The sequence below is a fragment of the Fundulus heteroclitus genome, chromosome 15 (assembly GCF_011125445.2).
Source record: "Fundulus heteroclitus isolate FHET01 chromosome 15, MU-UCD_Fhet_4.1, whole genome shotgun sequence".
Taxonomy (NCBI): domain Eukaryota; kingdom Metazoa; phylum Chordata; class Actinopteri; order Cyprinodontiformes; family Fundulidae; genus Fundulus; species Fundulus heteroclitus.
In genome coordinates, this window is record NC_046375.1 from 6367541 (window position 1) to 6392819 (window position 25279).

At 39.5% G+C, this 25279-nt stretch overlaps 1 long non-coding RNA gene across 1 annotated transcript in view; it reads right to left on the bottom strand.

The window, feature by feature from the left end:
* LOC105937821 overlaps positions 1 to 24482 on the bottom strand; it is a 27069-nt gene extending 2587 nt beyond the window's left edge. Inside the window, exons 1-15 of the long non-coding RNA XR_004932833.1 lie at positions 24238 to 24482; positions 18392 to 18661; positions 18167 to 18293; positions 17914 to 18083; positions 17706 to 17821; positions 16731 to 16760; positions 15189 to 15336; positions 9724 to 9806; positions 9407 to 9623; positions 9151 to 9318; positions 8455 to 8556; positions 6668 to 6808; positions 6442 to 6582; positions 4402 to 4486; positions 4159 to 4240 (exon numbers count right to left, since the gene is read on the bottom strand). This is a non-coding gene — a long non-coding RNA (interleukin-31 receptor subunit alpha). The remainder of the gene's footprint in view (positions 1 to 4158; positions 4241 to 4401; positions 4487 to 6441; positions 6583 to 6667; positions 6809 to 8454; positions 8557 to 9150; positions 9319 to 9406; positions 9624 to 9723; positions 9807 to 15188; positions 15337 to 16730; positions 16761 to 17705; positions 17822 to 17913; positions 18084 to 18166; positions 18294 to 18391; positions 18662 to 24237) is intronic.
* Positions 24483 to 25279: the final 797 nt, after the last annotated feature.

The window sequence follows — 25279 nt, forward strand, 5'->3', positions numbered from 1 at the left end:
CTTTCGTTTTACTAACATCTGTTTTTTCTTAAGCAACCCTGTCTGCACCGACACAAACAGGAATTTCTCAGCCGGTATTTCTTGGCCGGATGACAAATCCTGCTTTTTACAAACACAAACTCTTTGATTAGTTTTGACACTTACAGGCTTGAACTTTTAGTGTTTTGCTGCAACCCTTGGAAATGTATGCAACAGTTTGGAGTGTTTTTCATTTAACAACACTGCAAAAAGGAAATAAAAGGTATATAAAATGTTCTTGATTTGAACAGATAAGTAAGATTATCTGCCAATGGAATGAGTATTATTACCCCTAAAATAAGACACCTAGATATACTGCACTTAAAATAAGATGATGTAGATGTGTTGTTCCTATTTTAAGTGCAAAATTATTATTCCATTGGCAGATGATCTTACTTACCTGCTCAAATCAAGGACAAATACACTAAGTTCAAGAAAATTTTACTTACTTTTATTTCCTTTTTAGCAGTGAATAAGCCTTGCCAGCGTGGGATGGTGGACAGTATCTCATTTGGAAAGGGCTTTACAAATCTTTAGGTCAAGGCATTAACCCCGGTTCTCTAAAACATGAGTGAGGTATCTCACTATGGGACACGACCCCAGCGCTGGCCCCCAGAAGCTCTATTACACTACGCCAGTCCTGACTGGCCAGCAGAAGTGACGTCGGCTCCAGGAGGAGGTGCTTCCTCCCTGTATAAATGGCTGACGTCACGCAGGCGATCTTCAGTCTTAAGGCCCATTCATACCCTACGTTTGGCCTACACGTCCGTATTTCTGTGCGTACGTTCTATTCGTTGACTCCTTCATACCTCCGTCCGTTGAGGTGCGCAATAACCAATATTTCCTCTAGGTGGCAGTGCTGGGTGCCAATAATTCGTCAAACATGGCGACGGTCCAAGACGTGATTTTGTTGTATTTGCTCCGTAACTAAACTTTTTGTTTGTCCCTGTGCCCCGGACACGACACATCATATATGTGTGGGTAGTTGCGGACAAGCTCCGCAAGTCATTCCTCGAATCCCGCCATTGTTTAAAGCCCAGAATTATAACCTTCTTCGCGATTTTGTTGACATTTTGTACTACAAACTCAATAGCGCCCCCACCTTTTCCGGTAGTATTGCTCCGTATTGATACGTTTCGTCTGTAATCGTAAGCTCTCAATTTTCGTGTCAAAATACGGACGAAATCGACGGTTAGAACATATGAAACACTCCACACGTATCCGCATCCGTCTTTTACGTGAGGTATGAATGGGCCTTTATAAGCACACCTCTTCCTCACTCCAGGCAAGGAGGGTGATCTGGTGAGATACCTCACTCATGTTTCAGAGAACAGGGTTAATTCCTTAACCTAAAGTCTTCTTTCAACATTCGTTTCGGTATCTCACTATGGGATATGGTGACTCCCGTATTGCCAGATGAGCTTACTTGAAGACCAAAAGATGCATGCTGCAGTTATCTAAGTGTGGATCCCACACCCAGAACTGTGTGAGCCACAGTTGGTGCCGTGACATCCATCTATAGAATCTAATGAAGGTGTGAGGCAGCTGGCAGCATCACATACGTCCTACAAAGGTATACCCTGAAACCGTGCCCAGGATGAGGCCATGCCACGAGTAGAATGGGCTTGCAGACCTGCAGGGGGTGACCGGCCTTTACTCTAATAGGCCATAGTTATAGCTCCGACTATCCAATGGGAAAGGCGTTGCTTAGTTAGGGGCTTCCCTTTATGTGGTAAAGCCCATGACACAAACAGCTGCTCAGATTTGCGAAAACCAGCTGTTTTCTCCACATAAATCTGAAGAGCTCGCACAGGGCAGAGCGTATGCAGCCGTTCATGCTCCTGAGAGGAGAATGGTGGAGGGCAGAAAGCCATCAGCTCCGAAGGGCTTCATGGTAAGGTCGGCCGGGTTAAAAACCTTTGGCATATAAACCAGATTGGGTTTCAGTGAAACCTTAAGATTTCGCTCAGTAAACCGCATGCAGGAAGGGTTTACTGAAAAAGCTTGAATGTCGCTAACACGTTTGGCAGAAACCAATGCGACCAACAAAGCTGTCTTAAATGAATGCACTTAAAGCTCAGCCTGCTCCAAAGGTTCGAAAGGTGCATGTGGCAAAGCATCAAGCACCATCGGCAAATCCCATAAAGGGGTGAGGCTTTTGGACACTGGCTGGAGCCATCGTGCACCCTTCATGAACTGGCACACCAGAGGATGCTATCCCACTGTTTTGTCTCCAAAGCCTACACGGCAAGCCAAAATAGCTGCTAAGTATACTTTGACAGTGGAAAAAGCCAAGCCTTTATCCAGCAGCTCTTGTAAAAATGTCAGAATAACTGACACAGGGCTCTGCATTGCGCTAAACATGTTTTTTGTTTCGCAACAACTCTCAAACGCATGTCATTTTCCCTCATATGCGCTACGAGTTGAGACTGCTCTTGCGCTCTGAATTGTGTCAATGACGTTCTAGGGAAGCCCGCCGGCTGCCAGATTTACCTTCTCACAGGCCAGGCCTCATAGAGCCAGGCGTTCTGGATGAGGATGAAATATTTCTCCGCATGCCTGCGGAGGGGGAGCCGCCACGACTCGCCCTGCAGTAACTTGAAAATCTCTGCCAACCAGTGATTCCCCAGCCAGCGGGCAACTACCAGGATGAGTGAATGTTTCCTCTCTCGCACCCTGACGAGGGTAGGAATAATCAGTTCCAGCGGTGGAAAAGCATACAAGAGCACCGGAGGCCACTCGTGTGCTAGAGCATCCAGCCCCAGCGGAGCGCCCTCCTCGGTCAGGGAGAAAAACCTCGGACACTGAGTGTTCACCTCTGATGCAAAGAGCTCTACCTCCGCATGACTGTACCGCTGCCATATTTAGGTTATGACCTCGCTGTGGGGTCTCCACTCCTTGAAGCGGGAGCTGCCCCTCGACAGCAGGTCTGCACCCCTGTTCATCACCCCCTGGCACATGAGTGGCTCTCAGTGACAGAAGGCGCGAGCTGGTCCAGACTATCAGTCTGTGTGCCAGCATGTGTAAGGCCTCCCTGCATGCTGATGTATGCAACCACCGTTGTATTGTCCGATCTGACAATTGTCCGATCACCGTTGTATTGTCCGATCTGATTTGGTGCCCTTTATCAGAGGGCACCAAAACATGGTGCCCTCTGATAAAGGGCAGAAAATGTCTCAGAGCCAGTATAACAGCCAGGAGCTCCAGACAGTTTATGTGAGCTGTCCGTGTTTGTGAGCTCCAGACACCGTTCACCATCATGCCCTCGTGTGTGGCTCCCCAGCCAGTTAACGAGGCGTCCGTGGTAACAACCATCTGTGCTAGGATGGTTCCTATGGCAACACCGGTGTTCAGGAATGTGTTGGGCGTTTCCACGGACTCAGAGCGCGTGCGCATGTCCCAGAAACGATCACCTTCCGGTGGGCATGGCGTGTTGGGCTCAAATTGAGCGATGCTACCCGCCGTTGAAACGGTCGCATGTAAACGGCCGAGCGTGATGACCGATAGTGCTGATATCATCAGACCCAGCAGCCTGTGGTACAGTCTTGTACCCCAGTGCAAACAAGTTACTGTTTGTACTGGGGTTAGGATACTCTTCTCCCAGTTTATTGTGAAACTCAGAGCATCTCAGCATGCGCCATAAGTTCCCCTGGAGACTGAGCTGCAATCAGCTAGTCTTCTATATACATAGCCAGACGTATTCCCTTTTCCCTCAAAGGTGCGACTGCAGCCTCGGTGCATTTCACAAACATGCGTGGGCTCAGTGACAGGCCAAAGGGAAGTACGAGATATTCGTACGTCTTCCCCTGAAAGGCAAATCTGTGGTACTTTCTGTGAGGGGGGTAAATAGGGATGTGAAAATAAGCGTCTTTCAAGTCTACGGAGATGAACCAATCTGAATGGGGTCGTGTCCCATAGTGAGATACCGAAACGGATGTTGAAAGAGAACTTTACAGCTTGATTTGCAACTACAGCTGCCACTCATATCAATTAGAACGCAACGTGTGTCGTTGCAAAATAACACTAGGGTAAGTCACAGCTAACAAAAGTTAGCAGTGATCATTTTACTACTTGAACCATGTTAATCTGTATATATGTTGTGCCACTTTCTCTATTCTAGCCATTATATATTGAAATTACCTTCTGATGATTGTGTGACAGCCACTTTGCCACAGAACTGAGGCGAGGATTCGGCACAGGCTTCTCGTGAAATTTCTTCCACCTAAAAATAAAATAAAAATAAAATAAAATAAACAGTATTTAGGTTTGTGTATTTTTTCAGTTTTGAGCCTTTCTAGATGGTGCATTGTTTACTGATGACACACAACTGGTTTTGGTAAAGTTATATTAAATGATCAGAAAAAATAAAAGACTGAAACTTACTGAATGGCACAGGCCAACCCCAGAGACAGCACAAGAATGACGAGAAGGCCTCCACAGACACTGAAAACTTTTATAAGCTTGGAATCTGTAGGTTAGAGCAGACATGAGTTATTCTAATGTTTGTCATGACTTTCGGAAAAATAACTAATTGTCACAGGAAAATATTTGATAGATTTTTGATGTTTGACTTTATACCACATATACTGAAGTGTGAGTCTCCACCAGCAGAATATGCCACTGAAAAATAACTCATGAATAATATTTTAAATTAATTTTTATTGTCTATCCACATAAGAAACTACTATTTGATTTCAACTTCCAAGAAAAATAAATCTATATAGTGTAAGTGGAAGACAAAATTCTTAGAACCATAAAGCAATATATATATATATATATATATATATATATATATAGATATATATAGATAGTATAAATATAAATATAGAACATATATGTATAATACCACACATAATAAGCACAAACACACACAACATAATATAAGACAGAATAATATATATAGATATACAATATATTACACACACATATAGAGATAAAAATAACAGATTTATCAGATATAGAGAGAGAGAGGTAGAGATGACACACATATACATACACACAGAGACAGAATTAGAAAAAGAGAACACACGAGAAAGAGATACACACAAGAGAAATAGATACACACACATAGAGAGATGAGACAATAGAGATAATATGATATAGAGATACAGAACAGAGAGAGATAGAACATATAGAGGAGAGAAGAGAGACAGAGAAGTAGGAGAAGAGAGAGAGAGAGACAGAAAGAGAGAGACACACAGGACAAGAGAGATACACACAATAGAAGATACACACACATAAGAGAGAGGAGAAGAATATATATATATATAGAGAGATATGAGGATATATACACACACACATCACACACCATATACATATAGGAATATATATATATATATATATATATATAATATATATATAATATATATATATATATCTATATATATATATATATTATATACTGTATACACACACACACACACACACACACACACGTATGTGTGTAAAGGACATTGGGTATACGTGGGACACCCCTTCACTTCCAGTACCAATGCTTTCTGTCCCCCCGCACCTTTTTTCCGCAGTTACAACCCTTTAATATGTTATTAACATGTGGCATTGTGTTTTTTATCAACTGTCTTTAAACGGAACCATGAGCAACACCACTCAGGTGATTACCGATGGGAGATGTGCTGCTCAGTAATGATCCATGCTGTGTCAGAATCTTGTTCAGCAAACCAGCCGGAGCCAGCTAACAGCCAGAAACCTTTCACAGAAGGTTTTTTTTTTTTCAAACTGTGTAAATTGAATAATGCTGGTGAATGCAGATGCAATGTTGTTGTCTACTGTATGTTACATCCTTTACTAGTTGGTTCATGCTGGGGATAAACCTAATCCTCTTTCATTTCTTCATTCGTGCAGGAATCTTAACCGCAATCTTAACAGGCAAACCTTGATGCTGCCGATAAAGATGAGTTATCATTTCTGATGCATCAGTGTGATTTATGTGTTTTCACTGTCTGACAAACAATTGGCATGCAATTCTCTTCCCGGCTTTCAGGAAGAAATTCAGTGAGCAAAGCCAAACAAAGACATCAAGGTGCTAAACTTTTCCCAGTGTCACTTTGAAGGGAAGATAACACACACCTTCAGGTGATAAATCTCAGTATGATAAAGCCCTTTCCCGACTTTATAACTCAGACTTAGTATGATCATAGTATGAGTTTACTGAGCTGAAGGTGTTGATGTTACAGCTCTTTCTTCTGATATTGTCAATTTCCCAATTTTTTTACATGCGAAGGGTAAAAAAAATCTCTTCTGCACTTCTTGAGAAAGTGATTTGATTAAAACAATCCTCCTAAACATACTAAGCTTTTGAACCTCCACTTTTTATCTTCGGCAAAGAAAAAGTGCAAAAAAGAGCCTTTTAGCAAATTAACAATGGCTTTCATTCTATTGAATAGACTCTCAAATAATACTCACCAAACATATTTGTTGTAAAATTCATTGTATTGCTCTTTGTGGTCCCATTATAGCCTGTGGCCTCAATATAAACAGTGTACTGGGTGTTTGGTTGCAGGTCCTTCAACCAGACTCCTTCTTCATCACTGTCCACAGTAACATCTAAAAGAAAGGTGCTCTGTTATTGTTATGAGTGCGTTCCAAAAACAAATGCACCACACCTTAAGCAAAGATAGAGCGTACTTACTAAGCTGGGGCTGCCTCTCCATTTTATAAAAGATTACGTAGGTGACGACGCCACTGCATGGGTCCTGTGACTTTGTGTCCCATTTCACAAAGGCACTCTTACTGTGAATTTCCACGTTTCTAACAGCAACGAGCTCTGGAACTGTAGGAATCACATTATCAAAAGTGTTTTGATATACAGTGTGGCTGAGAGGTTGCCATCCACTCAACGTGGGCATAATGAACGCATCTAAATAATTTTGGACTTTTGATGTTAGCCAAAACCCGCCATTGTTCAGGCTGCGGCTAAAATGCCATTTCAATATCTAAATAAAAGCAAGTTTTTTTTCTCTGAATATGGCAGCCATGAGAGAAGCATTGCTCAAAACTCAACTTCAAACTTTTTTTTCCACCTGTTGTTGTTTCCTATTTTCGACATAAGAAAAAAAAAAGCCACATTTACATTTATATTGCACAGAAGGACAAGCCAAATGCTTCTGTGGGTTTCAGGCCAGTCAAAAAAAAAAAAATAGTGGATGATCCCCAATTTCTTTAACTTCACCTCATGTCAACCTACAGATAGCTGAAACTTGAAACATTTGGGTTTTTTGATAAAAAAAAATGATACCAAACACATCTAAACTGATTTTTAAATGGAAAAACTTGAATGTATCAAGTAAGCAACTTGATGCAAATAGCTGTCCACTGTCGCGACATGCTTGTTCAGGAAGAGGAATCACTGTAAAGTCAGTACCAAGATGAAACAGACTGGGTTTTTCTTAGGTAGAAAACCTTAGTCATAGTTACAAAAGATAATTTCAGACAGGAGAAACTCTTCTGATTTTTTCTATCAACATAACAAGTGAAAACAATACTTTACAGCAGTGTATGTATTCATACATTATGTTAGAACAGTGCAAAGTAATAAGAATATCAACTGTTTACTGTATGTCCACCTGACCTACAAATGTCTCAATGATCTCAGCAGATAGAAAATAACATTAAACAACAAAGCTTGAGTACAAACCAGAGTTCTCACATTAACTGTAGGTGTTTCTCTCTTCATTAAAACAAGTCTGTTTTTCAATCAATAAAGTTACCCAGAGTGGGTAGAGTAGTCAAAAATGTTACTCAAGATTAGCAGTATTTTTAACTAATATTACACCAAGTAAAAGTAAAAAGTACAATTTAGTAAAACTACTTCTAAAAGTTTTTTTTTTTTTCAAAAAGTTACTAAAGTAAACGTAACTGAGTAAATGTAACTAGCTACTACCCACCTCTGATCATTGGATTGAATTGACTATAGATTTCTGTACATAAACCGGGTCAGCTGTTTTGTAAAGTGGTCTCAGGAGACATTTGCTTTGAAAATAATAAAATTTAACTGAAAAAACTAATTATAAAGCAGACAGTGTCCAGAATGACCCCAAATTTAGACCCTTTGAAATTTTATAGGTGTTAGATTTAGGCCAAGAAACAAACCAACCAAATTAAGTATAGCTTTTCTTATCAGTCGTACAATCTAAAGCCAGAATTTAGCAAAACCTTGATAATGGTTACAGAAAGAGACACTTTGTTGGGGGAGAATGTGAAGGTTTGAGCTAGGATGTATAATTTTAACCATTGAATAAAATTAAAGAAAAATAAAAAAAATTTAAGTGTTGTGTCATCATTCCATGTTGAATCTCTCATTGAAGGCCCAAATAAACAACATTCGTTCTGATGATGAGTGTATGTAAACTTCTCAACGGAACTGATTACATATGTATTTTTTGTTGTTATTATTTAAAAAAATGAATGAACCTTTACCTCTTAAACTGGAGCAGATCTGATTGGCCTGTGTGCCGTGGCCTGTGCTGCCATTAAAGAGAGGCGTCACTGTGATATTGTAGGGCTTTCTTTGCATCAGGCCTACAAAAACAGGGGGGAAAATGACACTGAAATTACAAGTAATTAGTCACAGCAGGTTTAAGATATATTTTATCTCCATCTCTAGGTGTTTGGTTTATCTTTTGTGTTTGTATATTGACCATCTATTTGCTTTTATCTTTCCTTGGGTGCACTTTCTTTAGTTATTCCGACACACTTATTTTTCTTAGGCGTTTAAGTGTTTGGGTTTCTTCATGTTTATGGTTTTAACTGTTTTTGGTTCCTAGTTCTAGAGGCAGGAAAAAATTTACAGCAAAATACATACTTGGTGGCTTAGTAATGCAATGAAAACAAAGGGCTTGTAATATGAGCCATAATAAAGACTAGATTTTCTTGTAAGAACATCATTCCAAGTCATATGGCAGGCACCATTAGTCATTGTTCTGAAAAACCTCTTTAAACTGATAACGGCTTTCATGGACATGAATCATGTAACAGCTTTTAATGCAAAATTCCACTAATGAGTCCATTACTTTCTTCACTCAGTCGATGAACGCTGAGGTATTAGCTGATGTGATGATAAATGAGACAATGGGTCCCTTGCCCACTCTCCCTTTAACACTCTCTCTAACCTACCAAACAGAGTTGCAGCAGTGGATCCGCTCTCGTTCCAGTGGTACTGATTTCCATCGTGGGTCCAGTCAATCATGTACCTACTGGTGGGTTTTTCAGACGCATTCCAGCTGACCTGAATTACACCTTCATGTGCTGTCGCTTGGATGCTGAAAACTTGAGGAAGGCCTGCTGAGGTGGGGAAGAGAGGACGAGTCAGGAAAGAGGACAAAAAGGCTCTCACTCGTGTAACATGTCCTTATGTAGCAGTATCACTCACTTTCTCCAACAGCTGGAACATAAACTGAGTCATCTGCAAGCAATGCACCGTTAACGGAAACTGTGAGAAATAATCTGTGCGCATGTTGGTCCACCTCGACATCACACGATGAGGCGCCACATGGAGTATAGGTGTCACTTCTTAGAGTTGTGTTGTTTGTGTAGGGTATCTGTTTGATTGTGTAGTTCAGCACCTCTTCACACGTTGACGGAATACCCTGGGTTAGAAGGAAGCATGTAAGGTTAAAAAGTGAGCCAACAATTTATGCATTTAGACATAAATACCGAGAATTGTCAAAATACTCTGCTTTTCTTTACCCTCCACATGAGATGCACTTTTCTTTTTCCATTTTTTCCCTGTTCAGCCACCTTTCTCCAAAGTCGAAGCCTGACGTGGCTCTCTAAAGAGGGTGGAAATATGTTAAAAATAATTCACCAAGTGACAGACAGGCAGACACACAGTTTATACTGAACATCTATAGTCAAGATAAGAGAAAGCAGAATCGTGTAAACGCCTTGAACTAAATCCAAAACCACCTTGATGTCATAGCAACAGCTGTAAAGAAACTAATCATCCCATATATCACTGCAAGGTGTTGGCTTTTAAGAAGCTATTGTGGAATGCCAATGGGGAATGCAACTCCCGCCCTAAAAACATTGAACCCCTATACTTTATGGGAAAATTATGAGGGCAGGACCAAGTCTGTCAACTGTGTTGTGCCAGTTCAGACGTGACAAAAGCGGGCATCAATTCGGGACGTAACGGACTGCGTTACCCATGATGCAATGTGGTCAAAATGGCCACCAACTCCCATCACGCAACACGGCAAAATGGCCGCTGATCAAGATAAGGTTGCTATGGTGATGGCTATAAAAGCCGATCACACACGGCAATCTTCCTTCTTCCCTGGCTTTTAGCCAACCCGAGAAGACACACACAGACAGCTGATTCCGTTGGGGTGATCCCACGCCACGTGTTCGATTACTCGCTGGACCGAGATTTTTCGACGCAACGGTTATTCCCTGCTTTTTATAACAGGAGGTCGACTTAAATAAGTACTTTTAAATTCCCTCTGATCAAAAGACTGAGAGACGCCGCATGTCCCAGTGATCGAAGAGGACCCCGCTTTGTCTGGCCAACAAAGCGACTGTGAACCCGGAGGAAGAAACGAAGGAGCTTCTTCCCCGTCCCGCTGCAGCCTGCGGACATCTGCGCTCGTCAAGGCGCGTCCAGAAAGCCACTACTCGGAGCGCTCCGGACCAGCCCCGAGGCACCTCAAAGTAACGGGGTCTCCCCTTTTATTTCTGTCTCACCAACAGGGTGTTTAGAAGTGCCTGGGCAGGCGTTAGAACTTTGTAGGTGTTGGTTAATGCTTTTATTCCACGACGAAGTTGGATTTATTTTGCTGAACATTTACTTTGTATGTGCATGCATTTTACAATTGATTTGCTGTGTTGATTTGTGATCCATCAAGAACCCCGCCGTGGGTTACTGCTTAATTTCTTTTCATCTTTTTCCCTGCTTTCCCCCCCTCTCTCTTTTCGCTTCTTCTTATCAATTTAATCTCTTTGTCCGAGCTCAAGTCGCGGGCTTTGCTTTAAACTCCCAGTTAGCTGCGCCCTCTCTAAGCGAGGCATTATCCCATCAGTGTAAGCGTGGTTACGTCATTAGGACCTCCCCTCATACGTCATCGTAGCAGCCATCTTGGGAGGGTGACGTGTATCTGAACTGTAGGTAGCTTAGCTGAACTAGCTTTTGTGTAAGACATCAAAGCGTCCAGTGAGATTCCCGAAGCTGTTCTGTCTGTCAATGCTGATACGTCAAATGCCGGTGTTTCGAGGACGGTGTTAAACAACTGCGAGTTAAGTTAAGATCTGCGAACCGCTCATTTTAATCCATTGTTTATTTTTGTTTTGTTCTTTATTTCCATATATATATTTTGCATGTTAGTTTAGTAATGAGTAAGAATTCCAAAGTTGTTGAATCAGAGAATTACTGTAACAGGGAATTGCTTTTGGTTCAATAAAACCAACGACTGCGGAATAGACATTGTTTTGTGTTCAGTCCAATTCACAGTTGCCTGGGTATTCAGAAATCAGAGCTAACCTCGTTTGGAGTTAACATCTGATATTAATACAGAGACAGTATCATTGGATGGTGATAAGGAATAAGGATTTAAACTCTAATTGCAGTTACATTGGGGTTCTCACAGCCTGCTGGATAAACCTCGTCGGTTAACAGTCCGACCTGATCATTTATTCCAGCATAAATGAGTTCATAACAGCAAATTAACTAATGCATTAGTGGTATAAACACTTACAAGCTTATAGCTAACATCACCACCATTTGAACTATATTTGTTATAGCGGAATTTTGAGTTGAATGATTTATTATTTAAATTATAATACCAAATTATAATTAATAATAATAATAAGCATATTCAACCAGCTTATGGCATAACAACTGTCAACAGGTTTAAAGACTTCACAACATTGTGTTGCACTTATACAATTAAGTTTCAACTTTATAGGATTTCCATAACAAGTGACGAATGTCTTGCAGTCAAGTCTCAAGCTGTGACTTGCCTCTGACACATTATAAAGTGCATGATGAAGCAGGTTTGGAAAACAATGATATACTGTTAATGGTTTGCATACAGTACCTAACAGAAGTATGCATACATCTGTTATGCCAGAAGCTGATTGAATATGATTATTATTATTAATTATAATTTGGTATTATAATTTTAATAATAAGTCATTCAACTCAATTATTAGCTATAACAAATATGATTAAAATGGTGGTGATGCTAGAGCCATAAGCTTGTAATGATTTATATTACTAATGCATTTATTAATTAGCTGTTATGAACCCAGTTGTGCTGGAACAAATGATCTGATCGGATTCTGACCGATCTGATTTATCCAGCAATGGTGATAACTCAACTTATAACTGCAATTATAAGTTTAAACCGTTACCCGTTTTACCACCAATCCAATGAAAATGTCTCTATGTTAATATCGGATGTTAACTCCAAGAGGAGGGTAGCTCTGAATTCTGAATAACCATGCAACTGTGAATTGGAATGAACACAAACAATTACTATTCCACAGTTGTTGTTTTTATTGAACCAAAGGCAATTCCCTGTTACAGTAATTCTCTGATTCAACAGCCTTGGAACACTACTCGCTACTAAACTAAACATGCAAAATACATGTGGAAATAAAAGTCAAAAATTGATTAAAATGAGAGGTAGCAAATCTTAGTTCAACTCACAGTTGTTTAAACATCACATTCAAGACGTCGGCATTTGACGTCGCAGCATTGAGAGGCAGAAAACCGCTTTGAGAATCCAGACGGACGCCTCAATGTTTTCACAACCACTAGTTATAGTTTAGCTACGTGACACCCTCCCAAGATGGCGACTATGATGACGTAGGGCCTACAACCTTGCGTAATGCGTGAGGGGAGGTCCTGATGATGCAGTCAGTGCTTACACTAAAGTGGGGCGGTGCCTCGGCCAGAGGGGGAGCAGCTGACTGAGGAGTTTAAAGAAAGACCGCGAACTGAGTTCTAAACAAAGAGATTGAATCCGCTGATAAGAGAGGGAGCAAAGATAGAAACAAGGAGAGAGGGAAAAAGAGGTAAAAGAGTTGAAGAAGCGACCCGCGGCGGAGTCACTTATGAACCACAAAATCAGCACAGCCAAAATCCCCTTCAAAATGCATGCACATACAACAGGAAAATATTCAACAGTTAAAAACACTCTGTCTTGGAGTAAACAACAATTAAACTACTCCTAATACTGCCCAGGCACACCTAAATCTCCGTGTGGATGAAAAAGAAATAAAAGAAATAAAAGGGGAATGTCCCGTTACTTGTGGTGTCTCAGGGGTGTTCCAGAGAGCTCCAAGGACTGTCGGACAGCGGGGAAGAAGTCCCTTCGTCTCTTTTCTTCTGGGCTTTCAGACGCTTTGTTCGGCCACACAAAAGCGTGCTCCTCTTTCGATCACCGGGAGATAACGGTTCGCAGTCTTTGATCAGAAGAAATTCAAAAGTACTTTTTAAGTCGACCTCCTGCTATAATTAATCCAGGGATGAGTTTGCTTCGACAACCTTCGGTCCAGCGAAGTTATCGAGCACGTGGCGTGGGGGTAATCCCGACGGAGTGAAACAGCTGTGGTGTCTTCTTGAGATGGCGGCGTGCCAAAAGAAGGATGAATGCAGCGCGCGGCTGTGTTTTATAGTTATCACCATAGCAACCATATCTCGATCGGCGGCCTTTTTGGGCCGTGTTGCATGATAGGAGTTGGTGGCCATTTTGACCACATTGCATCATGGGAAATGCAGTCTGTCACGTCCCGAACTAATGCAGGCTGTCAAGTCTGAACTGGCATTACACATCTTTTGTTTCAATTTGATTTTATGAGCCATACAAATATAACTGGTCTAATATAAACACGCTGTGGATGATTTTGAAGTGAAACAAAATAAATACTTTGCACGATATCCTTCGGCAGCAGTTTTGGCATCTGTGAGGCTGCCGGGAATGTATGATCGTTTAAATCAAGCTTTTCCCACCCGGACTCAGATGCTCTGTGAGCAAAACCACAAAAACTGTGTGATTCTTGCACAGCATCGCATGCCATCCGTGGTGTGAACTCAATGGTGAAATGGAAAAGACCTCGGGGAAGTTTCTAGCTCGATCTACGGCGGGAAGACCAACAAATTTGGCTGTTTGGGTCTCGCCACCGAGATGCACCAGCAAAGACTTTGAAGGCTGATGGAAAATTCACAGTCAGCCTAAGACAAAATAATCTCCTTGTTATTGAACTTGGCATCCGAAGCCGGCCTTGGAGGCTGGTTTTATCTCAAGCTCTCCTGGATGTTATGCAAACAAGACCCCCTACGCCACGCCTGCACCCGTTCATGACACCAGTGACCTGTAACAAGTGCTACTGAACTGCTGATAACACCATCTGACGCTATGGCTGGAGGGGGCACTGGGCAATCATGGGCCTCCAATGACGCACACATTCACATGAACATAGTGATGAATACACCTTTATGCTTATAATAGGTTTTACTGCACTATACTTTTTACTTCTACTTTTGTGAATTAATGCTACAATCGAGCCACAGTTCCAGTTGTTTTAAATGTTTAAACTTTGGCCTTGAATGTAGATTTTTTGCAAGAGGAGGAAAAAGCTATTTTCTAACAGCCATTTCCTGTTGTATACAGTTCAACAGCCATTTGGGATACTGGAATGTCATATTCTCATGCTCCCCAGTTTGAAGAAGCGACTAAAAGAAATTCATCCCTTTTTCACGTCACATTTAAACCCCAGGAAAACAGGAATCCTTCATGTATGACTAGATGTTCCTAATCATACTAAATAGTCAAGTATAAATTAATAGAAAAAAACTTCAGTTAAATTTTATTTCAAGAATTTTTAGGGGTGCAAATAAGTGTGGCTACAGAGATTTAGTTTTTTTCTAATGTATTTATTTCCATTAATTTTTTTTTTTTATATATTTTCACTGCATGTTTCTGCAACTGTAGTGAAAGATTAATTTATTTTAAAGTTTTTTACACTTCTGGACAACAGGACCTGATAAGTCTGGGGGGGGGGGGTGGGAGGGGGGGGGGTATCTAGATGTAATTAAAAATGTAGTCTAACAGTTTTATCTACTTACCATAACAATACTATCGAATGCATTTCATGTGATAATCTGATATTCTCAAAGAAGTCCACTTGATTAATTGAAAAATTGCTCTTACTGTTAAGTTTAGTGAGGACAGTTCTCTCCTGGCTCCAGTCGCTCCAAAGGCTTTCCTTAGTGGCACATCGGACTGAAATGTTGTAGTTACTGCAGGATTCAATTTCCTCAATAGTGGCACTGTAATGTGACATAGGCCTACTCAAATACTGCAACAGAAAAAAAGAGAGCTATGTTAAAAAAGGAGCCCATAGCTGGAAAAGGTAGGCAAGGCAAGGCAAGGCAAATTTATTTGTATAGCACAATTCAGTACAGAGACAATGCAAAGTGCTTTACATGATTAAAATACAGGAAAATAAAACAGAATATAAGCAAGTAGGAATAAAATGTAGAAACAAAAAAAGAACATCAATATACAGTTGGACAAAAAAAGTTGAACTAATGCTGTTTCAGTAGAACAGTTTAACTAGAACAGTCAAAAACAGTCCTAAACAAATGTGTTTTTAATCTTGATTTAAAAGAACTCAGGTTTTCTGCACTTTTACAGTTTTCTGGAAGTTTGTTCCAGATAAGTGACGCATAGAAACTAAATGCTGCTTCTCGTTGTTTAGTTCTGTTTCTAGGTATGCAGAGAAGGCTGGAGCCAGAAGACCCGAGTGCTCTGGATGGTTGATACACTGATAACAAGTCTGTGATGTATTTAGGTGCTAGGCCATTCAGGGATTTATAGACTAACAGGAGTATTTTAAAGTCTATTCTCTGAGATACAGGGAGCCAGTGTAAGGACTTTAGAACTGGGGTGATGTGCTCTACTTTCTTAGTCTTAACTGGGGTTATTTGTTATACTTTCTTATTCTTATAAACACTTCAGTGATTTGGTTTATTACTAGTAAATACATTTAGATTAACTTTTTATGCTTATCAGCATTTCATTGCAAATAGAAGCCAGCACATTGCTAAGGAAGCATTCATCATATCCAAAGTTAGCATTAGTGTCTCATTGCAAACTGTTAGTATACAGTCCTGTGAAGAGGCATTTGAACCCCATAACGCCGTCACACTGAAAAGTTTTAGGCGGGAAAGTGGGGAGGAGGGTGGGGGAGCGGGGGTGTCTTCAGGAAGGGGGAAAAGCAGCAGCTAGCTTGATTTGCCATATTGAATCATAAAGAGTGAACAGAGTGACAGTGGTAGTTACGCCATGTGAGCATGGTGTGTTGCATTTTGCCTACTTCCTGATGTTAGACAAGTTATATTGAAGTGATTTCTTTATTTTATGGGTCTGGCAGTAATCAGGTTTTGGTATAACTACCTGAATTGAACTCAGTCTTGTAATAAATGGGGTTTATCCTGGTTAATCTATGATTTAACAAGGGGAGCAATAACTTTGGTTAGCCTTTTTTCCCTTCCCAAATAATTCTTGAAAAGACTTTCTGAGCCCAGATCTCAGGTTATCTTTGTTTGATTTTAAAAATTTGTTTAATGATATGAAACATTTAAAGATGACAAAAAAGAAACAAAACAGAACATTTGTAGGGGATATGCACTTTTTCACTGCACTGTACAAACAACTAACAGAAATTCTCATTGATCTCTTTTTTCTTACCTTTGGGGTTACACCGTTGGACTCTGAAATCTAGACAAGCAAGACAGAGATTGCCTAAATTAGCAGAAAGTAGAACTTTTGAAAAAATGTTTTCAAAATCAATAACAGCTATGAGTTTCCTGAACTGTTTATATATGTAAAATTAACAATCAATAAGAGCAAACAACCCCTGTTCAACATGCTGGAGACGGCTTCTGCGTGTTCCTAGTGAGCAGCAGGTGCTGGCATGTAGGCTCTGGCTTTTAACAAAGGAAACGTAGTTACTATTTACCAAATTACCCTGCAGCTAAACAAAGTTTCATGAATTTTTTGCATTGGTTCAAAACCGAAAAAATTTAATTCCAATGCACACACACCAAATAAATGCATTGCGTCGACACACCTTGAAATCTATTTTGCCACACGTGTCAACACTTTGTCCCCATGCTGAGGAAATATCCGCATTTTACTGACACCAACTGGACAGACCGCTCTAAAGCCTCATTGTGACCACAACGTTGTCAGATTTGTAAAGCAGAAATGTACAAATATCATTCATTTACCCAAAATGCTCCTTGCAGGTAACAAATGGATTACTTTACCTAAAACTCTAGCTTATCTTAAAGATTTTTGTTTTCAGGTTCTCAGGCAATCAAGAAACTATCCGATTACTATTGATTAGTATTACTATTACTATTTGAAGACCTCAGATATCGAAGTTGAGACACTGGTGACTTGTTTCAAATATTTTAGTGTATAAATCAACAGGAGACAATCCCTAACACTACCTATTACTTAAGCATTAGGTAGAATTCTGTTTTTTTTTTGTTTTTATTTTGAGGAAAAAACTTTCCTCATCAGTCTTTCTGACAAAAAACAGTGTTGTAACATCTTGTAACTATGCTCCTCACATAACCATTTAGAAACATACATGTTGGGTTTCTTTTTGATCCCTGTGCACATACGACCTTGTAATCTACCTTGTAATCTTCCTACCTTGTGGTATCTGACTTCACAACGGCAACTGAGGCCGTCACAGCGTGGACCCCACTCAACCGACAGACGATCTGAGGAGGGTTTTATCACTGGCCGCTCTGGAGGATTAATTTTCCCTTAGAAAACATACAATTGTCATTACAACATCAAATGAAACACAAAAATGCCGTTAACATATGCAGACGTAAATTGATGAAACTTTACTCACATATGTGGTGAGGGTCGAACTTATAGGGTTTAGAGCGCGCCTCCCAAGCATCCGTTTTTGCTCTGACAATAATTTGGCTATTTGACTGCGAGAACATTTGGGGCACTTTTAACCGATCTTCAATTGTGCACTCAGCTACTTTTGAATCGCAGACTTCATTCAAAGAATCACTAGTGAAAGAAAAGTGTGTGTTAAAAATAAGAATGATTTGCTGGTATTTAATTTGCTAAACTGAAGATAATACAAAACCTACTGAAATATGGTGTAGTGGATTGCTTGTGAAGAATTCATGTGATGGTTCCATGAACATGTGAAGACGTGTGGGAAACCCCCGGTTCCATATTTAGTGATAAAGACACATTTTATATTTTCAGGCTTAGCTGTAAAGAAAATAAAAGGGTGGGGGGCAAAGGTTGTAATCTCACAGCAGGAATGACAAGCCATATTATTTAATGAAATATAGAAGATTTTATCTTACAATATGTGCTCACGATGACGCCTCCTAAGACCTGATCCGTATTAGAACTATGACACTCCACTACTGCACTTGACTGAGTGAAGTTGCTCAGGGCCAAGACAGTGTGTGTTGAGTTAATAGTTTTTGACAGGCTTTCACTGAGATTTTTTCCATTAAGCGTCCAGAAGATTTTGCCACTCGAACACGACGTTCGACACACCAACTCAACACTGGAACCAACTTCTATGTGCAGATCTTTTGGGAAAACATCGCAGCTCTTCTCATGCTGGCCTGCAGGGAATAAAAATTTTGGGAAATTTTTACTCATCGTGAAGGTTCTCCTGGATCAAAGTTTCCCTAGAAATTAATCTAAAATATAATTTTTTTTTTTGCTGAAATGTGCTTCTTTGTGGCCAATAATTTTTTTTTCTTCAATCTACAATGGCCCCAATACAATTTTTTTTACTGAAATTATGAGAATAAAGTCACAATATTAGGTACAAGAACAAATAACACTGCAAAAAAAAGTCATAATATTAGACAACATACCCATAATATTATGAGAATAAAGTCGTAATATTATGAGAATAAAGTCAAAAATATTATTGTCAAGTTTGTAGGTGTGAATTCGAAATCCAGCCAACAGAGAGTACATTTTTATTAAGACGTTGAATACTGGCAGACGAGGCAGACGAGGCAGGCAGGCAGGAAGGGAAAGGAGACCCGAGAGGATGCAGTCAGAACCAGATTGTTCTGTTGGGACGGTGGCAGCAGGTGGAACTGGTCTGGGCTGATGATTGGCAGAGGTGTTAAGTAGCAAAGTACAAATACTTTGTTACTGTACTTAAGTACACTTTTTAGGTGTCTATACTTTACTCCATTACTTATTTTTCTTCCTACTTCTTACTTCTACTCATTACATTTTCACACAAGTATCTGTACTTTCTATTCCTTACATTTTTATAACAAACGTTACTCGTTACTCTTGGCTTCAGTTTAAAATTTATAAATATTTATTTCAGGCAATGTGCGCCATCCAATGCAGATCATTGGCGCCATCCACACCTAGTGAGAACTAGTGTAATTGGATGAGTCATATAACGCAAACACTCATTGGTTACAGCAATGCTATTAGCTATTCGGATTGTAGCGATGATAGCTATCTCTACTCTCTATATCCGGTATGAAAGAGAGGAGAGCGGAGCAGAGCGAGAGAGAGAGAGGAGAGGAGAGAGAGAGAGAGGAGAGACGGCTAACTCTCTCTCTCTACTATCTCTATCTCTCTCTCTCTCTCTCTCTCTCTCTACTCTCTCCCCTCTCTCTCTCTCTCTCTCTCTCTCTCTCTCTCTCTCTCTCTACACAAACTACATAGAATGTTTTTGCACCAAAGGGTTTTTGCACCATAGGATTCATTACAGTAGAGCTAGACTTTCAAGGATTTATTCTACAGTCAGTGAAACCTGTGCTCGTTGCAATATAGCTAAGGCAAATTTAACTCACATGTTCTGGTCATGTAACAAACTGTGCAACTTCTGGTCCACAATTTTTCAGATCGTAGCCGAAGCTAACACCAACCCGGTGCTGTATTGGCGATATTTGGAATTCCAGGGGAGGGTATATCACTAACACATGATTATAAAAATGTACTGGCTTTTTCAACTCTTCTCGCCTGAAGAAGAATACTATTAGCTTGGAAATCAGAACACCCACCCAAGGCTTCTCTTTGGTTGAAAGATCTTTCCCTGTTTCTTAAGTTAGAGAAGATTAAATTTTGTGTTAGAGGTCCGGTCCAAAAATTTTATAAAACTTGGGCCCATCTATTATCTTATGTCGAGAGACTGGATGCCCTCCCCCGAGACTGAAAGTCGAACGGGAGCTGGTTCTGTTGTGTGTGTGCCTGTGCCCCCCGGCCTGGCGGCCTCGTGGTCCCTTGTGGTTTTGGCTGTGGACAATGATTGTCAACCTGTACAATTTTTAAGTGTCCATGTCCTGTCTTGGTTTGTGTGCTCATGCCTGTGCAGACGCTTGTTTATATGCTGTCCACGTTTTTGAGTTCTACTTTATGCTTGTGGTTTTTCAGCTGTATAATTAATAAAAAAAAAAGGGTATAGTTTACCTTAGGTATTTGATGGAACTCACACATTTATGTTCTGGCAGTTCTGCAGGCTCCTCTGTTTGGAATTGAATTCCAATAAAGTTTGAGAGAGAACATGCTCCTTGAGTGACTTTGTCTTTGACTAATGGGTTAATGATTATGTTGTGTCTTGGGCCACATGTAGAACTAATCAGTGTTTAAATTAAGCTTTCAATTCATATAGTGGCATTTTTTTAAAGGTTACTTTATACTTTAAGTAGTTTTTGGAGCACATACTTTTTCACTTTTACTTGAGTAAAGAGGTCAAGTTGATACTTCAACTTTTACCAGAGTGTTTTTAAACTGCAGTATCTATACTTCTACTTAAGTAACAAATGTGTGTACTTTTGACACCACTGATGATTGGTAGCTGGTGACTGAGGAATGGACTGAGCTGATAGGATGGTGACAGGTCCCAGAAGGCTGATTAGTCCAAAATGTCTAAGACTAAGACAATTATGAAAATAAAGTCATAATATTATGAGAACAAAGTCAAAAAATATTATGGGCATAAAGTTGAAATATTATGAGAGTGAAATCCTAATATTGCAAGAATAATATTCTAAAAGTAGAATAGGAGGCAGATCCTAGCTATCAGGCTCCTCTCCTGTGGAACCAACTCCCAGTTTTGGTCCGTGAGGCAGACATCATGTCTACTTTTAAGACTAATCTTAAAACTTTCCTTTTTGACAAAGCTTATAGTTAGAGTGGCTCATGTTACCCTGAGTTACATCTATAGTTATGCTGCTATAGGCTTACGCTACTGGAGGACATCAGGGTCTATGTTCTCACTCTACTGAGTTCTACTGTTCTCCAGTTTTGCATTGCTTGTCGTTATTTCATCTTTTAACTTTTTGCTCTCTCTCTTTTCTTTTTTTTTATAGTAGTTACATCTGGTCTGGCGTTCTGTTAGCTGTGACATCATCCAGGGAAGACAGCTCACCCGCTATTACCATCTAATGTAGAACAGATTACTGGATCAATGTGTGCTTCTGTGCTTTTTTGTCTGTCTTGTTGTGTCTCTGCTCTGTCTTCTGTAACCCCCAGTGGGTCGAGGCAGATGACCGTTCATACTGAGCCTGGTTCTGCTGGAGGTTTTTCCTTCCCGCTAATGGGTGGTTTTTCTTTCCACTGTCGCTTCATGCTTGCTCTGTATGAGGGATTGCTGCAAAGCCATGGACAATGCAGACGACTCTCCCTGTGGCTCTACGCTCCTCCAGGAGTGAATGCTGCTTGTCGGGACTTTGAAGCAATCAACTGGTTCCCTTATATAGGAAACCTTTTACCAATCTGTATAATATAATTGATTTTGACTTTGTAAAGTGCCTCGAGATGACATGTTTAATGAATTGGCGCTATATAAATAAAATTTAATTGAATTGAATTAATATTGCAAGAATTGTTTGTCCAATCATTTCGAAGTCCTGATACTAATAATAATTTGATGGCATTTTCTTATTTGTAAAACCAATGCCAAGACATAACTTTATAAGATGCGCAATGCTCCTTATTTTAACACTGCAGGGATAACTGTGCTTTGTTGGAAGACTTCTCATAAAAGTACACCAAAAAGGGGGTCACCAGTGACTGGAACTGTTATTTCTGGGGTCGCAGGCTAAAAAGTTTGGGAGCCCCTGATGTAAACAGTGTGAATAAGTTTAGAATTTCCTTTATTTTTCTAACTGATTTTGTTTATACACTTTCTTTGCACTTAAGCATCTGAAAGTCAAATTGGTGTGTAGCAATGTCAAATTTCTTGTCAAATATAAATCCGTCTTTCAGTTTCATTTGAGCTCTTAAGAAAGCTCTTTGTGGCTGGCTTCCGGGAAACATTACAATCTAGCCCAGAGGGGAATTACACTGATAGTCTTTTCTCTCTCAAAGGCTAGAGCAGGAAACAAACATATACATCCAGCGTAGCAGATGTGCTCCCCCCCTCCCCCCTCTCCCCGCGAAAACTAGTGAACTACCAATAGCGAAAGAATTTTCATTCCTAATAAAGAGCAAGTTTGGAGGGGTTCCATTCCAAGTGACTCAGCTCTATTTTGCACAATATATTGTAATGCTGCCTGTTCCACCTGCAATCCATTTACACTGTCGTATGCTGTATGCAACGAAATTTTGTTCTGTATGCACAAAATGACAATAAAGTTGTCTAAGTCTTAGTCCATCAGTAAACTCCCTGCAGCTCGATAGATTACTTTTTAAAACTATTCAAGCACTTTGAACTTTTCAGTATCTTGTCACATCATAACCACAATCTTCAATGTATCTTATCGAGATTTCATGTAATGAAAGACACAAAGCAGCAGATTATTGGGAAATGGAAAGAGATTATAAAAATAGAAAAACAATAACCTAAATGGCATGCCGTGGATTTATCATCTGTTGATCTGATGATGCAGCGCAAAATGCAGCGCAAATGATTGCCTAAAGAAGCTCCCTAATTAGTAAATTAAATCCATCAAGGTCTCAGAGGTTTGCATCATGAACAACAAAGCACATACCACACAGTTCAGGGATAAAGTTAGGGAAAAACTTTGGAGATCTCAGAGCTCTCTTCAATCGGTTGTAAAAAAAAAAATGGAAACCTACCAGGACATCCATTCAATACATTAGAATATTATTATTGAAATTATTATTACTACTGAAAAAATCTGTTTCAGCAACTCAATTCCCTAAAGTGAAACACATTATACAGATTAATTACACACAGATTGGTGTTGTCAAGTCTTCCTTTCTGTAAATTATGATGAATTTCTGCTTACAGCTAATAAACACACATTTGAGATGAGAATGTCAAATCAGACCAATAAAAAATTTTGTAAAGCTTAATGAATATATGTTTAATACCATTTTGAGGTTATTTACAAAATGTTATTTTATTCTGACAAATGAGCCTCATTGCAACACGTATCCTAATTTATTGACCGCAAAGAAAACTGGTCTTGATAGAAGAATTGCAAGATGAACAATATTGTTGAAAGAAACCCAGAAGAACACATTGATCAATCTATGCCGATCAAGGCATAGAATAAGCTCAGTCTTGTACTTAAACCATTTCGGAAAGATGAATGGGTAAAAAGTTCACTTTGGAGACAAGTGGAGTTTTCAGAGACCTTTCACCCCAAAAGAAGTTTGAGCTGCAATAGCCGCAAAAGGAAGGTTTGCAAACAGTCATGTCAGTGGGGCTGAATACATATACACATGACACTTTCCATATTTCTACTTGTAATTCTTAACCACACACGTCATGTTCCTTCCAGTCAACCCTTAGGCTGCGTAGGTCTGCAGTATAAAAAAATCCCCATAAAATCCCTTTTAGTTTGAGGTTGCAACATAAGAAATTAGGAAAGAGTTGAAATGAAATGGATATTTTTACAAGACACTGCATGCAACTTAAAATAAGAAGCACCTTAGAATACAATCAGTTTAGATAGATAGATAGATAGATAGATAGATAGATAGATAGATAGATAGATAGATAGATAGATAGATAGATAGATAGATAGATAGATAGATCCCACATGCATTGACAGAATCAGGGAGAGAACTGGATCTAGATCTTTCAAACGTAGTCAGTACATTCATTTATTTATTCTTCTCTTTATATATATATATATATATATATATATATATATATATATATATATATATATATATATATATATATATATATATACACTTTTTTAACTAAAACACTTAGAATAAACATTTAAAAAGTTTTGCCTACCGTTGCAAACGGAGAGCGCAGCAGCCACCACAACCGAAACCACAGGGATACGCAACATAATTTCTCCTTGTGTCCAGTTCTCACAAAAATCGTCGGTGGTGAAACTGTGGGATTATGAGAGGTGAAGCTGAAGGCAGCTCAGTCACATGAACTGAGGCTGTTACAACAGATCGCAACCGTCCGCCGCGGCGTGTTGACTCCGCCAGCCCTAAACTTCAGCCATTTCAGCCACAGACAAGCGTAGACCCCGCATCGAACGCTTTCGCCTATGGGCGCTGACGAGATTTAGGGGCGCCATCTTGGAGCGGTCCAAAACTCAGCTCAGTGTAATGTGTTGACCAGGCGCAGAATCAACTATAACTCGCTGATTGAACTAATGTTAACGTTTTTTTTTTGTTTTGTTTCTGTTTTGCTGAAAAACTTTAAAGCTATTAAAACAAACTGCCCAGTGCATTTAAATAATCTTAGTGGGGTTAAAAGTAATAGAATATTCTGACAGGTTTTTTTATATATATATATATATATATATATATATATATATATATATATATATATATATATATATATATATATATATATATATATATATATATATATATATATATATATATTGTTGTGGCAGGTTTTTTGTAGTTATCATCTATTTTAGGGATAAATGTTTCAATTTGGTTAGGAAAGGTGTGAGATTTTCATTCTGAAAATTTGCAGGTATATAAGTTGCTATAAAATGTAAAGATCTTCGTTGATATTAATTTTTCATTGTTGGTTTCAGCATTGTTTAATATTAAGGACTGGATAGAATTTTGTTGTTGTTGTCTTCTTTTTTCCAGATTATAGAAGTAGTTTTTTTCTCCTTCCTCGATCCATTTCACTCTTGATCTAATAAAGGCCCCTTTGGCCCTTTGAATGTACATTTCATCCAGTTTAGGTTGGAGGATTCATATTTTTTGTTTGTCTTCAATTGAGGGGTTGGACTTATTGCAATATATATTTAAGATAAGATAAGATAAGATAAGATAAGATAAGATAAGATAAGATAAGA